Below are 13,851 nucleotides of genomic sequence, written 5' to 3'. Positions count from 1 at the left end.
ACTCTCAGTTATTGTTACCACGGAAAACAACATTTAGGTTGGTTTCATTTTAGAAAACATCATGTGATGGACACTACAAAGTAGATTCTTCTTTGGTGACATGGTGCTGCGAGAATGGATTAATTTTCTCCTCACATTGGGCTTTATCACTCCGACGTTTGAGTCACTGCCCTGGCTGTAGTCAGCAAGTGGAAGTGACCTGACACATGATCGGATTATCGAACGGCAACATAAATCATAGGTGTTGTACCCAGAGGACGACTGCACAATGCTTGACGTGTCGTGAACTTTCCAGCCTGCTATTAACTTGCCCCGAGGCTGCCGTTTCAGATGTTGTTGGCCCTATGTGCTGCTGTCAGCATATCGGCTCATCAGATGAAGGGTGGCGACTTAAGAAAAGAACACATCACCTGCAAGTTCACACAATAGCCTGGCCTTGTACTCACTCTGGGGATTATGTAAAATGCTGCAGGGGAGGAAGTCCTTCACAGCCATGCACTGGAATTGATATAATCCTGAGAAGGCCACCAATCACTTTCCTCCATGGGATCACTGACTAACACCTTTTTGGTTCTGCTTACATAGATGGTTAATTAACCTTGTGTGTCAGCAGATGGCCAGACTAATCAGTGTCCTTTGAAGTTTTATTTTCATTTTGTATGTGCCACAAGCCACATCTTGTAAAAACAGATGGATGGTATGGGTAATAATAATAATAATAATAATAATAAAAACAGTTTTAGTGATGATGCCCCTTGAAAATCACTCGTCGGTGGGGCTGTGTGTGTGTGTGTGTGTGGGGGGGGGGGTAATACTGTTTCCTCCTTGAAAACCAATTGTCAATGGGGGGGATGGTTTTGATGGCCACCCAACCTCGTTTGGATGCCCCCTCCACACCGCCACCCGACCAAGTGGCCACCCCCCCACTCTGCCACCCCCTTTGTGCGCCACTGCATGGGACCCAGGGATGCTTTAAAATAGATGTTGTCAATAAATATTGCCATGACAGCAGTTTAATCAGAACTGGAAAACGTATCTTTATTTAAAGAAGAGCAAATCATGCCACTGGAGGTTTTTCTTGATGGAACAGATACTGTCACTTTTCTATAACTGGGTTCCCTAGCTGCTTGTCAAGCTCATCTGCTGCTTAGACTTTGGTCCACACTCACTTGATCTTGATATTTTGGGAAATTCCCACTCATTCTCAAACTATTATTTTCTGAACAATCAAGTGCGTTATCTCTGTGGGTAATTTCCTTATTTTATCTGGTATGCTACTTATGCTTATCAGGGTCACAGATAAATTGAAGCATGACACACAATGGACAACCACCACTCACAATAAAGGACAATTTAGAGTCTTCAACAATGAACATACCATACGTGTTTTTACATGAGGAATCCGGAGCGCACAGATCAAACATCCAAAACCTCCGGCCAAACCGACAACCCATTTCCCATTGCCAACAATTTGCTCTGATGTGGCAACGGGGCAGCATTCATCATCTCATCTGTGAGTTTTGTCTTTTAATTTCTTGTCTTTCATGTCACATGTTTTCTATTTCACGGCTGCTGTCTTTGGTTCAGCACAAAGAGGAGTATCTGCAAGCCCATTACAAATTACCTGTGACTGCTTATATTGAGCTCATTGCAGGGACAAGGCAGTCGTTGAACTGAGAGCATACGCAAGTGTATATGGTAACAGAATGAGGTGTCATGGATATTTCTTATCTTAGAAGAACCACGTTGAAAGAGTCTCATACACCTGCAGTGCAAAATGTATGTTCTTTGAGATTAAAGCGATTGCTGTAAGTAAAATGAAGCATTTTACGACAGGCACAAAGATAACCCCACATGTACTGTATTTCCACATTCATGACAGAAGTCATTTGCCATCTCACTGATTTTATTGAGTTTGCATATTCAAGCCATGTGTTAAGTGCAAGTGTGTAAGTGTGTGTGTTTGCAGGCGTGCGTGCGTGAGTGCGTGTGTGTACGTGTGTGTGTGCAGCAGCTTAGTGGGTGTGAGATTGCTATCTGGGGCCATACATCAGGGCCTGTGTGGCAGTGGGCCCATGTAATTATTGGGTCTCAATGGGACACTGTGTTATTTTGGCCCTGGGTGAGATACTTATCTGCCCCTGTCAGCTTCCACCTGGATGGATGATTCTCACTCCTCAGAGAGAGGTGGCTCACCTTCCCTCAGCATCAAAGCCAAACTGGCCGTTTCTCTCACAGCAGCCTCTCCAGGCCACTCAGCTTGGCCAGGAGAGCCTACGGTGAAAATAATGGTCCATGGGCATGCAGTAGCTATCTAATTCTGAGGTTGGATGTTCAAATCCGGGCTCCAGCCATCGTGTGTGGAGTTTGCATTTTTTGGCCGTGCCTGCGTGGATTTTCTCTACTACTTTCCAAAAACAGGTTCCCTCAGAGTTATTGAAGACTAAACATTTTTAATGTGAGTGTAAATAGTTGTTGTTTCTCTATATGTGCCCTGCGATTGGCTGGCAACCAATTCAGGATGTACCCCACCTCTCTATACATACTGTATATACAGTACATACATACATAAATACAGTGTCATGAAAAAGTATTTGCCCCTATCTGAAATTCTCTTTTTAAAATTTTTTTTTTTTTTTTACATAATTTCCCCACTTTACTGTTTAAGATCATCAAATAAAATGTCAATATCAAACAAACGTAACCCAAGTGAAAATAAAATGCAGTTTTTAAATTGTGATTTCATTTACGATAGAAAAAGAAAACTTATTCAAAACTAGCTGGCCCTGTGTACAAATATAATTGCGCCCCCCCTCTTGTTAAATCATGAATTAATTGTGACTAATCCCAGTTTTGGCAAACCTGAGTTCATTTTCACTGACCGCACACAAGCGTAGTTACCTCCAGACCCAAAACACAAAATACATTTTTTAAATGAAGGATTTTATAATTCGTGGTAGGGGGGAGTGGGGGGGGGGGGATCCCAACCTACATGGCCCGGTATGAAAAAGTGATTGCCCCGCTGTGAAAACCTAACTGTCATAGTCATACCTGAGTTCAAGTTCTCTGAGAAATTAAGAATTTTAAAATTTGAATTAAAAATTTAAGAAATCACTTAAATAGAACCTGTCGGACAAAATGAAGTCGGCCAAAAGATCTCCAACAGCTGAAACAAAATGTCATGATCCAAAGGAATTCAAGAACAGAGGAGAAATAAAGTAATTGACATCTACCAGTCTAGAAAGGGTTACACTGCCATTTCTAAAGCTTTAGGATTCCAGCGAACCATGGTGAGATCCATTATTTACAAATCGAGAAAACCTGGAATAGTGGTGAACTGGCCTACAAATATTACCCCAAGACCACAGCGACGAATCATCCAGGAGGTCACAAAAGAACCCAAGACAAAATCTACAGGAATAAAGGCCTGCCTTGGCTTAGTTAGGGTCCACGTTCATCACTCAACAATAAGCATGAGACTGGGAAAAAACTGCGAAATAGCGGGCAAAAGGCAAAAATCACTCCTGACCAAAAAGAATATAAAACTCATCTTACTTTTGAGGGGGAGAAAAAAATAATCTGAATGATTCCCAAGACTTTTGGGGAGAATATGCTATAGGCTGACGAGAATTTCTTTTAACTTTAGTAAAGTGTGTGTGGTACAGTTGGTGTAAATATAACACAATATTTCAGAGAAAGAACATCATACCAACAGTCATTCTGCCATTTGCACAACGGTCACTGCACTTACCGGTGAACGTTTATTGTTCAGTGACTGTGTTTTTATGTTTATATGTCTCGAAAGTATTCACTGTGTCTGTTGTCGTACTAAAGCAACTCCAACTACCGGAGACAAATTCCTTGTGTGTTTTTGACATACTTGGCTTTTAAAGATGATTCTGATTCAGATGACTCTGATTCTGATTCTGGTAGTGTGATTGTCTGAGGCTGTTTTGTTTATTCAGGACCCGGATGACTTGCTGAGATTGATGGAACCATGCATTGTGCTCTTTACCAGAAAATCCTAAAGGAGAGTGTTTGGCCATCAGTTTTGCAACCTTAAGCTTAAGCACACTTGGGTTCTCGAGTAGGACAATGATCCAATAAAAAAAAAAAAAAGAATGTTTTGGAGTGGCCTGAAATGCTGACGGCATGACCTTAAAAAGCCCGTTCAAAACCTTCTAGTGTTGCTAAATAAAAACATTTCTACAAAAAACACTTGGGTTATCTTTGTCTGATATTTACATGGTCTTTTTTTTTTTCTTTGATGAGGCGACATGTTTCTCCAGAAAAGTGTAATACTGGGAATAGCTAAAATCCTGTGCAGAACTCTCATGCTCCCGTGCCTCCTTCAAGCTCTGGTAGAGGACCCGAGCTTGCAGGAGAAACTAGAAAGGCCATGTCTAAACAGAGGAGGAGATTTAAGACATAATTCATTGTCTGCTTAAAACATCATCCTGACAGCGCTCCCTCCAAAGGTTGCCTGGAAGAGTAGCCCCAACAAGCTGTTTTGCAACAAGAAGTGTGTACGTCAGATTAGAATGCGGGTCGGCTGTTTCACCAACCACACGAGGGAACAAAAACAACCTATTGTTGACCACCCCCAAGGAACACTCCCACTGAGGCATACATAGCAAGACTCCACATCTAAGATTTTAGAACTTAAGAAATAATTAGAATTCAAGGTGAAACATCTTCAACAAATAAGAACTGTTCAGTCACCTTGATTCAACCTTTGTGGATGAGCTTGGAGGTACCCCCTGAGTGGGAGATTTATTTTTTAAAAAAAATCATAGCAAAAGAACCCGCTATGAGAGAGAGAAAACGATTTGTTAAAAAAAAATACAAAAAAATATCACAGGAAAAGAACCCGCGATGTGGCACCAGTAAAATTATGTATATACATTTACCTGTATAACCACTTATGCAATGTAATTCTTTTCAACCTCCTCCTTCTGCCACCTAATATAGCTGTGGGAAATGAATGCAAGCGCATCATTGCTTTCTATTAGACAACATTTTTGCCTCAGTTCAAACGTGGAATTCAAGAAGTCAGGGTCACTTTACAGGGTGCTGTTTGTTTATGATGCTTTGTATACTTGCCTGCTCCAAAATCTATCAGCATTTTATTTTATACTGGCGATGCATTGAAATAAGAATTGAGGCAAAATACATTTATTCATATTAATTGAGAAAGAAAGAGTACCACAGAGAGAAGGTCAGAGAAGGTCAGAAGGTGCTACATTGTGTCCTTGTAGATCAAGAGAAAGCCTATGACAGAGTACCCAGAGAGGAACTGTGGTACTGCATGCGGAAGTCTGGAGTGGCAGAGAGGTATGTTAGAATAATACAGGACATGTACGAGGGCAGCAGAACAGTGGTGAGGTGTGCTGTAGGTGTGACAGAGGAATTTAAGGTGGAGGCGGGACTGCATCAGGGATCAGCCCTGAGCCCCTTCCTGTTTGCAGTGGTGATGGATAGGCTGACATGATGAGGTTAGACTGGAATCCCCGTGGACCGTGATGTTTGCAGATGACATTGTGATCTGCAGTGAAAGCAGGGAGCAGGTGGAGGAACAGTTAGAAAGATGGAGGCATACACTGGAAAGCAGAGAAGAGACAAAGTTAGTATATTGGTTTTGGAGACAAAGTTAGTATATTGGTAGAAGGATGATGAGGATGGAGCTGCCATGCAAGCGAGCTCGAGGAAGACCAAAGAGAAGGTTGATGGATGTCGTGAGGGAAGACATGAGGGCGGTTGGTGTTCGAGAGGAGGATGCAGGAGATAGGCTTACATGGAAAAGGATGACACGCTGTGGCGACCCCTAAAGGGACAAGCCGAAAGGAAAAGAAGAATTGAGACATTATTTTTTCAATAGTCAGGTGGTGAAAAAGGAGAAATCTCATCACTTGATGAGCTAATCAAGAATGGCTGGATGCAACACTGCCTTTAAGCATTGTTGAATGTATTTTGTTTTAACCAGTCCATTAGCTTCAGATAACCTGTGCCTGTTGGACCTTAGCAGCTTAAAACCGTGCAACCCTGTCCTTGACCTTTGACCTGTTCACCCCAAGTCATCAAGTTGAGAAGAAAGGTTGGCGCTTTCCAATTTCAGAGGACGCAAATATCACTGCAACATGTGGGCTCATTAACACATATCTGTCTGTTTGCTGCAGTGACGACTAAGGCAGTAATTTGAAGTTGAATTAACAGCTGTCTAATAATATCCCAAATAGCAGGAGAGCCTGCTGCTGTCAGTCAAGTACCCAGGTTCACTTGTCGGAAATCCTTGGAAGGAAACACAGATACATATAATACTGATGCAGCCATGGGTGAATGTTTATCTCATCCACAGACATGAGCAAGTCTTAGAAAATTACAGTATGCTGGACAGGTCAGGGGTAAGTAATTGACACATAGTGTTATTACACCACCACCTGGCTGGGGATGGTAACAACAGGGTTATTATGTTAAATGATATAATTTATTTTGAATATTAAAAACCAATGGAAATAATTCTACTATTAAGTAAATCACCTTTTAAATATATTGTTGCAGTTGGGCAGATTGAAATATGTAATATTTCATTGCATTTAAGAAGAGATCACAAATACAACAAATTAAAAACCTAAATTAATCCCATTCATTTATAGGCTTGATTTCAATGACTTGCTCAAACGTTCATTGCTGCTGTGCGAACCTCACACTATTTGCCACACACAATGTATCTGCATCCCAGCGTTGACCAGTAGATGGATGCATTGAGGAGCTGATGGAGGAGCTGATGGGGCGCGGTGCCTAATGAATCATTGCGTTAACTAGGCCTGCTTTTCAGGTCTTGATGATATGTGCTGGTGATGGTCTGGATGGACCCATACTAGATGTGTGTCCGGGTGGTTGAATGTATATTGTGATTATGCACAGAATCCATAAGTAATGCGCGAATGCATAATTTTCACAAGTTTTGGGTAATATTTTACGTGTTCACACATCTATTTATAATGGCCTCTCTGCAGTCTGCGGTGTGTCCGTGTTGTATCTGATCAAGGCCCCTGTTAAGCCAGGGGGACTCTGAACATCCCCGCACAGCCTTGGAGCTTTAGCAGTGGTCTTTACAGAATATGTGTAAACAGCTAAGGGCACCGAGTGTCTCGATCAAGCAAACAGATAGCAGCTGTTTGAACAAGGCCTTGTCGCCCCGAGCTGATAAACTGGGCATGTGGTGCTGGAAGGAAAGATAATGTAACATGAAGCCAAGATTTTGCAGCTTCTCTTTGACAACGACTGTATAATAGTTCGGTGCTTCATTTGCTGAAAGTGAAATTCATTTTGTCGTTGTAACCATGACTATATATATTATAGCGATGATATATATTATAGCGACGAGCTATATAGCTGTGTGCAGTGAGCATTCTTGCTCCTTAAACTGCACTTTCTCTTGAGACTTGTTTTTAATCAATGCAGCATAACTGTAGTTGTTGAACTTACACTTCAACATATACAGTGACGACACCACGTGTTGTGCAAATATCTGTGCTCACTATATATCAGGTTTATTTCTTGAAGCTTGGTTGTGCTGTAAACTATGTTTGTTCTGACGCCATCAATCAGTTATTCGTGAGAAAGGTCAATCTCCATGATGGCTCTTAATTCACAAAATTGGTTGTTTTCAGAGAGAGACAAAACAAAAACAGAAAGACTGACATTGTCTGTCAGCATCCGTACTCGTTGAGAACTTTCAACATGTGGGCACATCAAGGTTAAAACTGAGGCAACCCTTAAAGCTATTCAAATCTTTGTAAAGCAATCGTTGTGTACCAGGTTGACCATACACTGTATACTAAAAAACACACAAAGGTAAACATTTCATGCAATTTGCAGCAAGTTCCTGGAAGCAATTTGTCTGAACTAAACCAAATATTTCATGTTCAAAGTTAAAAACCGGTTTTGAATCATAAACGTTTTACACAAGGTGATGAACTGTAGAATAACAATAGATGAGCGAAGGCCTTTGCCTCCTCTCATTGATTTTTGGATATGACTACAGAAGGGGATTATTATTTTACCGAAGCCAATGTCTTTTTCATATTCCCAACTTACTTTCCTCTGTGCAATTGAATGAGATAAGGAAAGGCAAAACATTACTCAAAATTGTAATTATCTTCCTCCTTATTATAATTCGAGCATTAGTTAAATTCAACTTGAAACGAGTGCACAAGCACGTGTCAAAAGATGTGCAAGTTTCTCTATACGTTTACTGAATCTTTTTTGGATAACCTTTCATTGCTCGATGTGGAACTTTTCGATTGTTCTTAACGTTGCTTAGCCTTTGTGTTAATTATTACCCTATTGAAAATCACTCCACTACTGTTTGCGTGGGTTTTCCTTTTTGTTATTCATCTTTTGCCCCAAGCTGCAGCAGTAATGATGCATTGAGAAGGACATGGGGTGCTTTGGACTTCATTGACCTTGCTGAAATTACATTAAGCCTAATGCAAAAATGTGTGTCTGTGAAGTGTTTATGGTTGTATGACTTAAGACTCAAACCTGTAGTTGGGGAAAGTTACAGCATCACCTTACCGGCCACTTCATTTGGTTTCACATGCACATTTGAATGAAATTCAATACGCTAGCTGTATTTAATGTATTATCTTTGTAAAGGCAGATTTTATTTTCATACAGTTTATGTATTGGATCATATTACGTTTGCTGGTGAACGTAAAGAAGTGTCTGTTGGATGGGAGTAGGGGTTGCATGACTTCACATTTTTTTAAGTCGATACGAATGTGATGAAAGTCGAATGCAAGTCGACTAGTTGCTGATGAGACATCATTTATATTTTTTTCGCACAGTACTGCAATGAAAAAGATCACAGGAGAGAATGCTTTGCAAAAAGCTGTTCAAAATCCTGCTTGCGCCTCTTCTTTTTCAGCTTCACAGGTTTCCCTTCACTTACCAAAGCGGTGTATCCAGAAATAAAAGACAATTCAAATCAATCGTGGTGACATACTCATGCAATTCAGTGCGCTCATCTATTGGTGCAAGCAGCAAACACGCAAGGTTTGTAACTAGTCCAGGTCAAGCTCTAAACTTCATTGTGGACCCCTGGGTGAGAGTGATATATTTTATTTTATAATTACTCTTAGTAAGGGTAAGCATAAGTGGGGCAGTACAAGAGGACACTGAATCGACAGATGCTCCAATGACAGATGACACAAAGAAATGATTGCGTTTATATAAATCAGTTATGAAAGACAGAAACTGATATTTTTCCCAGTATTTTAAGTCAGAAGGGTATTTGTGATAGTACTTAGGTGACTCAATCAGTGTCAAGTCAAAGTCATGTCAAAATCCCTATTTATCTCGCGGGAAGTGTGTGGATGCGTGTGTGCGCGTTTGTTCACGTGTGTGGTCCTGTTTGCCAAAGAACAGAGGAAATGGTCTGTGATGTTGTGACCCACACAGGTGTGTGGAAGTTGAAAGCGTCGGGCCTTAGTGCGCATGCTGTGGGGTCGCCCCTAGTGACGAAAAGTGGCCTCGTTTAGAACAGCCAAAGCTCTGAAATTAAAGAGGGTGTCGACAGTAAACGTTAGGAAGGTCATCAAGACCTCTGCACACACATGACAGAAAATGACAGGCAAAGATGAATGACTACAGGTACCATCCATAACTTATTCCTAACGTTTGCTTTTTTATTCACATAGTCGAAAAGAACACTTATTTGCAATGAGATGTTATTATCAGGAGAAAGGAAGTCGGTCCAGTTAGTCTGCAGGTGTTTCTTCCAACTTCCCTAAATGGTAGATCTGAATTGTTGATTGGTCTCAAAAGTCTCAGGGTACACCAATTATACATATAAACTTTTTTTTTTTTTTTTTTAAAGGTCTCGTATTTTGGCTATTTAGACCTCCATAGCGTGATTCTTTAACTTGGACTTAGTATAATAGTGTCATTTTCATTTAAAAAAACACCTTGGTTTTTGTCCAGAAAAGGGCCCTCTGACAGCTACTTCTGTTTGACACAGTTTTGTATCGCTTTATCCCTATTTGGCTAAGACCGCCACCCCCCTCTCCTCCGATTGGTTGCCTCCATCGAGAAGATCCACTCGTGTTTGTTATGTTGACAGCGCTGGCTCGGGAGGGGGAGAGCTTCGCTAGTGACGTAGATACGTTGGAGAAATCCGAATGACCTGATTTCAGGCCTCTCGGCAGAAAAAAATGTCTGGAACTCAGGAATGCGTGGACGATTTTAATTCATATTTCACATGTTTAGTGAGGCACAATAGAGACAATATTACAGTACAGCCCAAATAATGAAGAAAGTTGGTTTGGCAAAATCTGTCCCCTTTAATGCGAGAGACCTCACACATGATGGGGAAACAAATTGGTCATATGCTTACTCGAGATGACCAACACAGCCCACAACACACATAATATTTCCACTACAATTGTCTCCTCCCCAAAACCAGATGTCTGTCATCATAACAAGACGTACCTGTGAGAGTCACCCTGTTGCCACAGGGCATCCAGAGTGCAGGAAAAAAAAAAATTGCTTCATACATGTATAATTTCCGCGAAAGATTTGATCTTCTGTACACCTATGGATGACTTTGTTTTTTACACACTCTGGGAGCAAATCAATGCAAATAGAAAATATATTACGCTAGGTTTTCCCGCTAGACCCAAATAGACTCATATGGATGCTTTCAGCTTCAGAACCAGTCTCAGTAGATTCTCTTAACAGTCACTGGAGACGTCGGGGTTGGCAAGGTCATTCTTCCTGCTTGGTTGGCCACATGCGCACGCACTCACTCACACACAGGTGCTCATTGTTCAGTCTGGCCACTATCAGCCTACACGCCCCTGGCTATGAATCAATTGAAGGGAAAAAGAGAGACTGAAAGTCAGAGAGAGCTCTTTTAAGTAAACAGGGGTGAGCAGGTCTCCGTCTCTGGTCGGATTTATTGAACCGGCAGTCGACCCTAACTGTCCTACGCTTGAATGGGTTTGCTTGATGTGTTGTGGGCAGGGGTTGAGAGGTTGCTGACACCACTGTCTCATAAAAATGTTAATTGACTGGTAGTAGCCAAAAAAAGGTCAACTGGGGGTCACTCTGAGGGAGCAGGTCATTATTACTTCATGTAAATAAAGTCACTGTCCCAATGATAATGCATTTTTCATTTTACGAAGTTTCATTCCACAGCTTTTTTAGCGGTACAGTACGCATGTGACAAATAAATAAATATTGAATCTTGCACTGCAGGGAAGGCCAGCAAAATTGTGGTGCATTTTCAAATTGTCTTTGCAGAACATGAAGAGATTTTTGATGATATATCAAAGTCACCATTTGCTTATAAATCTTGGCGCTCAGAAAAAGGAGAAGGTGGCCATTATTGTGCATCTTCATTTCCTTGAAGTGACTTGATGAAACATGACAGCAACGCTCAGATTATGACGATTCTCCACTAGAACGTCACTACATTCCACTCAGAACCGTCAAAGAGATTTTTGGGCCACACTTTGACACCATGTTTCAATGACAGCCAAATAGATTCCATGGCATGAGTGGGTAAAGCATGCAAGGGGGTGGGCTGGGGGTTGGTGGGTGCAAGCACACTGATTGAGTCACAGACATTGAGAAGCAGCAATCAAATCCGGCCGTGCTGATTCCTATCACTTAATAAGATGGTGAGTCTGCCATTCTGGAACTCGATTTTTCTCTCATCTTTAACAGCACCACTCATCCCCTAAGTGGCTCTCTGATTGCTGCAGCAGCGCAAGCACAATAGGAATGAACTGATAATCAGAATATTCCATTTTCAGAGTAGTCACTGAAAAACAAGCAAAGCTACAAACAGGAGTGTGGCATTACAGGTTTTAATGCACAACAGTTAGACCAGAGTGATTCCATTTTGCAACTGAATGTATGCTTGTCTTCTATACACAGTATCAATCCAGTCTTCATTAAAATCCCCTAAATAAATATTGAGGCTCTGCAAAGGAGGAATGGAGGAAACTGGACTTTTCTTGTTTGTTGAAGACGTTTTACCGTTAATTCAAAAGGCTTCTTCAGGTCTAAGTTTTTCGTTGTGGAGTCTCCCTATTGTCGCCCCTAAATGGTGTATCGATTGAGGCTGGTAACATTAGGGTGTTGCTGTTGTTGCCTGGCGTGGCTTGTAAAAGACAGTCCTGAATACCAACTAGTCCTTCATTCGCCTGGTGGCAAAACAGCTCGATAGGGTAACCCCCTCCCCCCACCCCCACCCCCACCCCCCACCCCAATGAGGGGACGGCAATCAAGACATTGTTATAAGCAGACGATAGGTGATGCCTCAAACCTCCTCCTCTGCTTTTCTTGTTTGACATAAATGACATCATTTTTTCAAAGCAACAGTCCTCCCTATCCAGAATTTGGACCCCATCTTTTTTTTTTAGATGCAAAAAAACTGCGGACTCTTGACCGGGGACATACCCATCAGCGGCATAAATAGGGAGACACATCACCGACAAATTTTGAACGAAAGGAGCCTTTTGGATTAAACGTCTTCAACAAACAAAAAAAATCCATTTAGCTCGATTCAATCTCTGTGGATTACCATGACCTGATTCAAAATCTACACACCCAATTATTGAGGTATTTCACTCGTATGCATTTGGAATAATGGTGAGTAAATAAAAGAAGATAGCAACAACATGAATTCATGTAAAGCTACTGAAAAACAAGTGGGGGTTTGCCTGGAGGTAGAAACACATACACTGCAAACATCAGGTTGCCTACTGTAAGGCACACCAACACCAACACATGCACATTAATATTCTTTTGACCGTGTCTATCCACAGACCCTGTGGTCTCGGGCCATAAAATCACTCTGTTTACTGCATTCAAGGGTGAAGCTGTCTGTTTAACAAGTGGAACTTGTTAACACTGAGTCGTTACATTTGTGATCATCTACAAGCTCAACAATGCGCTCGTCAGTGAAAGCAATGAAAGACAAATATTTTCTCTTTGTGATCTTTCAATTTCATGTTCATTGTGACCAGGAACGGAATTCAATTGTCAATGATGTTTTTGTGTCTGTTGTGTAAGACTAGATGTTAATATCCCTTTGAGACAACTATGAATTTGTGGGATTGGCATCATCAGGGTCATCAAGCGGGCGCCAACCTTCCTCGATGTTTCGCTGACTGGCCCACGACAGCTCCAGAGGGTTCAGCAGTAAATCCCAATATCCCAGGTTCAGTCCCTAGATTCCATCAACTCATTTAAAAGTGCAGGTTGATCCTTTCGCTTGAACCACATCTAACTTCCTTCCATCTCTTTTTCAGCACCTCTGGAGAGTTCTCTAACTGTCTCCTGGTAAGCCTCCCCTCACACTCCAATCTCTCTGATAAGCCTGGATGCAGAGGTTGCGACAAGCCCTCTGCAGCCTACTTTCATTAAACGTACCCTCGCTCTTCCTAGCCTTATTGTTGCTCATCGACTCCATTTCTCAGTATTCTCCTCCACTGCGATCTCCCAGGACAGCATGAGCTTGATGATGACGAGCCTGGGCAAAGCTGACCACAGAACGGGATAGACACTTGTTTGTTGGCTTTCCATCACAGACATTGTAAGATGTCGAAAGGTGTAATGTCCTTCGGTGATGCTGGTCTCGTAGCCCACGAAGATTTTTCTTGGCCAATTACGCATGGATTTTCACTATTCGTTGCAGGGCACGGTCCATATCTCCCTGTAGTTTTAATTTAGCCATTTAGTTTAACAAGTTAAAGAGTTAAAACATTCGCAGTATAAGGTATGCATACCGGGTTTCCCCATTAAATACACACTTTGACAATTGAATCATGCATATTA

This window comes from Phycodurus eques, chromosome 3 (genome assembly GCF_024500275.1).
Source record: "Phycodurus eques isolate BA_2022a chromosome 3, UOR_Pequ_1.1, whole genome shotgun sequence".
Taxonomy (NCBI): domain Eukaryota; kingdom Metazoa; phylum Chordata; class Actinopteri; order Syngnathiformes; family Syngnathidae; genus Phycodurus; species Phycodurus eques.
This window is presented reverse-complemented; position numbering follows the sequence as displayed.